The 5,293-nt window shown below is 36.8% G+C and overlaps 1 pseudogene; it reads right to left on the bottom strand.

Moving 5' to 3' along the window:
• Positions 1–1,039: 1,039 nt before the first annotated feature.
• On the bottom strand, positions 1,040–1,137 carry LOC138822508 (U6 spliceosomal RNA; annotated as a pseudogene).
• Positions 1,138–5,293: the final 4,156 nt, after the last annotated feature.

The following is a 5,293-nucleotide window of genomic DNA, read 5'->3' as shown; positions in this document are numbered from 1 at the left end:
TTCTGCTGAAAATTTTCAGACTATTTTCTTCTAGTTTCAGGGAATAACCAATAAATTCTCATCATCTAAATCACCTATCTCCATAATGGCACATCAGAATTTCTTGATCCTAACTGTAAGTTGGTACTTACTGTTGAGCCTTCCTCTATGGTCACATTCTCCTTATTCTCCCCAACTTCTAGTAACTACAATTCTATTCTCAACTATGACATCAGCTTGGATAAGGTGGGGAAGTGAGGGTGGGGACGTTTTTTCTTTTCATCTTCTCATGACAGTTAACATGGTATACTGAGTTTTATTTTAGAAAGGTCTATTGTTTTGACTAATAAACCAAAATTAATAAAAAGATAATAATGATAATAACAGTGATTTGAAGAACAAAACTAAAAAATCAGTGGCTTGACAAAAGTTTGTTTCTTCTCTCCTAAAGTCCAAATTAGGTATTCATGATAGTCAAGCAGCTCTTCTCTTGATGTAGGAATACAGATTCTGCCACGGATTCTGCTTAACTTTGATATTTGGCTTCCAGTGTCACTAGTGCAAGAAGAGAAAGGATAATGATTAGGAGAGTTTTGTAGATGAGGCCTGAAAATAGCACATATCATGGGACTGACAATATTACATGGCTAGAACTCTTTTACATGGCTACACATAAAAATCAAAGTAAGGTGTGAACTCAAAGGATACTGGATCTGAAAAATAGCTTTCCTTTAACTATTTTCCTATCACTCCAGCTCCTTCCTCCTCTGCATATTTCTAGTATTTTCTAGAACCTTCCTGATATGCTGCATCAAACTCTGAACTGGACTCTGTTAAATATCTCACAATATCTCCTACAACTACAAAACTGCTCTGCACACTAAATGAGTTCCTTACATATGGACTAAGGAGACAAACAATAATCTCTTAGGAGCTATTAAAGTATATATAGGCATTTCTTCATATTCTAAGTGGTCCCAGACTTCTAGAAATAGAGAGTTTGGCTCTACACATTTTATTATTCCTTTCCTTGCCATATAGATATACACTTGCAATATTTTAAAATATGAAATGCTTTAGCAATTTGTTTGTCATCCTTATACAGGAGACATGCTAATCTCTGCATCATTTTGATCTTAGTATACAGTATATGTTGCTGTAGCAAGTAGTTGATATTGCTTTCTATTGCCTTCAGCATGTTGATGCTCTAGTCAGCCCTTCTTTACTGTTTCTACAATATGCAGCAATGGATTCTACAACATATACAATCAAATAAATACAATCTCTAACAAATGTAATTATTCCATATTATATATTACATTGTTATATATTAATGTAATTACTAACATATATTTGATTATAGTTTACAAGAGAATAAATAAATGCGAAATTGTTCATGCTGTGGCCCCTGGGAGCACTTGTTCACTTTGCTGATGCCCATCCCTAAAATAATATAAACTTGTCTTCTTTCCTCTCTTCCTACCATTACCATGTGTTCATTGAAGAGTATTTAATAAATGAAGTCATCTAAGAATTCTAACCAAATCTACAATTTTATCAGCAATTCACCTTTATATTATCCCAATAAATCAAGACAGAAAGAGATGAAGAAGAAGAAATTAGAGAGCTAAAGAAGTCTTAAAAGTGTGGTGGATATTAAAGCAGATAGTTGTGACAGAGCTATGATAGACTTTTCAATAGCATCCTAGTTAAACCATGACAAGTCTATACATCCCAAGAATTTCATAATGCCTCTTCTTTAAACACAACATAAATATGGAAACATACATATAATTGCATCAAATCAACTTCATGAAGAAATAATATGGCTTGTCAGAGGTGTCTATCTGAATAGCATTGAATAGAGGCACAAATCTATTTCTAAAAGGAAACTAGAAGAATAATTCATGTATTTTTTAAACAAAAGTGGTAACAATTTCCATGATAAAGGGAAAAATACTTCAAATATTTCCAAGAATATTAAAGTCCATGGGCTCAGTCAAAATTTCTATGTACCAAAATCAATATCATTGTATAAGATAATGTTTGTAGAAGTTGTCATTTTAATTGACTTCTGTTCCCTTGGCCATTATTTTTATCATCACAGTGATTAAGGTGCTTTGAACTAAATGTTAATTCAATGTAGTCTGAAATGAAGCAGAACAAAATTTCTTTAAGCCACACTGACCGCTAGAGACACAAGATTATAAATATGCTGGAGTAAAATAAAAATGCATCTCAACAACATCAACATGAGTAAAATGGGTTTATATTTTGTCACAAGTAAGCACAATAAACTGAACTGTATGTAATACTCCACTAAATATACAGCATTGCAAGTTATTAAAATTTCACTGCAAAGACAAAAAGACAGAGGCAAAGAGAAATAATCTAGACCAAAAAAGACTTTGCAACAACTGAAAATGCCCAACTTTGCAAACAATTGAAATGTATGTACCGATTCAAGCCAGCCCAGGCAGGAAAGACCGTGAGACTCCTATCTCCAATAACCACCAGAAAACTGGAAAAGGTGCTGTAGCTCAAGTGGTAGAGCGCTCACCTTGAGCTGAAGAGCTGAGGGACAGCACCCAGGCCCAGATTTTAAGCCCCACGACTGACCAAAAAAAACAAAAACAAAAAACTATTTTCCAATTTGAAAAGCAACAACAAAATCAAAAAGAAATCTACATTAAATTTACCTTTTAAAAATCCTCTATTAGCCAGGTGCTGGTGGCTCTTGTCTGTAATCCTAGCTACGTCTGTAATCCTAGCTACTCAGGAGGCTGAGATCTGAGATTCATGGTTCAAAACCAGTCCAGACAGGAAAGTCTGTGATACTCTTATCTCCAATTAACCACCAGAGAACCAAAGTGGTGCTGTGGTTCAACTGATAGAGCACTAGCCTTGAGCTGAAAAGCTCAAGGACAGCATCCAAGCCCAGAGTTCAAGACTCATGACCAAAAAAAAATCCTCTATTATTATATAATTAAACTGGTTCATAGAGTACATCACTGGTAAAGATGGTTATATTTGGTGTTGAATGTCACTGTAACAAAGGATAACAAAGTGAGCAGCTTGCAGCACACACACAGAAAAATGAACACTCTCACAGTTTTGGAGATTAGAAGGCTGAAGTCAAAGGTGTCAGCAGAACTTTGCTCCTCCTGCTTATTTCTAGCTTTTGTGGTGGCCATGAACTTTTCACATTCCTTGTCTTGCACTTTACCACTCTGATATCTTCTTCTAGTATCTTCTCTCTGCATGTATCACTTTATTTGTCTCTTTCCTTTTAAGGATGCTGATCATTTCTGATAAATGTACCACTCTACTCTCATGTTAATTTTAAGTAATACTACTTCCAAAGAAGGACATAGTCTGAGATACTAGGTTAGCACTTTATCATACTTTTGAGAAGCATACATTTAAAAATGATGATATCAGGCAGGCACTGGTGGCTCACACCTGTAATCCTGGCTACTCAAGGGGCTGATATCTGAGGATCATGGTTCAAAGCCAGCATGAGCAGGAAAGCCTGTGAGATTTTAATTTCCAATTAACTACCGGAATTGGTGCTATGTGCCGGAACTAGCCGGCAACGAAAGGAACTCCTGATTTAGGGGGCGAGGACGGAAAAATAAAGACATAAGACAAAGGATGGGGTTGGGAGGTCTGCAGCTCAAGACTGCAGCCCCGTTTATTTTTAACTCTCCTTATTTATACTATTAGAAGTCAAGAGGTAACCTAAGGTCACCATAGTGCAGAAAAGCAAGAAAAGTCTTTAATAAAAACAAGGGTGCAGAAAGAAACAAGACAAGGTCAACTGATAGAAAGTAAAGAAAATTCTACAGACATAGCAAGGCAAACCCGGACACCTGGTGTTATTCATGAAAGCCAGGTCCTTGTATGTGCCTTCAAGTGAGCACAAGGGTCAAGATGACCTTGGAGTTTTACTGTCGGCTCCCAACAGCTATGGGTCCAAATGATGTAGTGCTAGCCTCAAGTAAAATAATCTCAGGGAAAGCACCCAGGTCCTACGTTAAAGCCCAAGACCAGCAAAACTAATGATGATACCTATCACTGATTATGGGAAAATACATGTGCAGAGAAACCTGACAGATCTACTCTAATAACAACAGAGGCTGGAGGGGATGTGGACAGAAGGGAACCTTACTACATTTTTGGTGGGGGTGTAAACTTGTTCAACCACTTTGGAAAGCAGTATGGAGGTTCCTCAAAAGACTCCACATAGAGCTCCCCTATGACCCAGCAATCCCACTTTTGGGCATTTACCCAAATATTTACAAACAAGACCACACTAAAGCTACCAGCACGACTATGTTTATTGCAGCATTATTTACCATAGCTGACATATGGAACAAACCCAGATGCCTCTCAGTAGATGAATAGATCAAGAAAATGCGGTGTATATATACACAATGGAATTCTATGCCTCCATCAGAAAGAATGACATTGCCCAATTTGTTAGGAAATGGAAAGACTTGGAAAAAATTATATTAAGTGAAGTAAGCCAAGCCCAAAGAAACATAGGTTCCATGGTTTACCTTATTTCCAATATCTAGTATATGTATGAGTCAAGCAGAAAAGGTCAGATAAGGTGATGTTAGGAAAATGAACCCTAAGATATGTATTCAAATTTTTTTCTTTCATGTGATTGTTACTAACACATTCATAAGATTATTTCTTTGTTGCTTTGTATGTCCGTCCCCCACAGTATAATCCCTGCTTTCACTGTATTTGCTGTTGGTATAATTAGTGGAGGGGAAGGGGAAAAACAAATCATTTAAATAGGGATACAGGTGGACCCATTGCAACAATGAGATGTACAAGTCGTTATGTCGAAAACGAACTTTACAACTTTGGTGGGGGGGCAGCGTGGGGAGGATTGCGGGGGCGGGAGGAGGATGGGAAGGGCTGGGAAGGGGAAACAAAGGAGGAGGCTACAATGCTTGATAAGAAATGTACTCATTAATTGTAACCCTTCTGTACAATATTTTCACAATAAAAAAAAGAAGAAAAAAGAAACCTGACAGTTCTAAAATAGGAAACAATTTGGGCATGATGGCACTCACCTGAAATCCCAACTCTGGAGGTAGAGGCAGGAAGATGAAGACCCATAGACCAGCCTGTTATTAGTAGTTGGACATCATCAATAATACAGATAATAACAGATTCTAGTATGGATGTGAGTGAATAGTAACTCTAGTACAATGTTAGTAAGAGTGTAAACTTTTTCAACTACACTGGAAAACAATATGGAAGATCCTCAAAGAACTACAGTAAAATCCAGCAATTC

This window comes from Dipodomys merriami, unplaced genomic scaffold, assembly GCF_024711535.1.
Source record: "Dipodomys merriami isolate MVZ:Mamm:240054 unplaced genomic scaffold, mDipMer1.0.p SCAF_1112, whole genome shotgun sequence".
Classification (NCBI taxonomy): domain Eukaryota; kingdom Metazoa; phylum Chordata; class Mammalia; order Rodentia; family Heteromyidae; genus Dipodomys; species Dipodomys merriami.
Note: the sequence above shows the minus strand (reverse complement) of the source record. Positions and strands in the feature narration are given on the sequence as shown.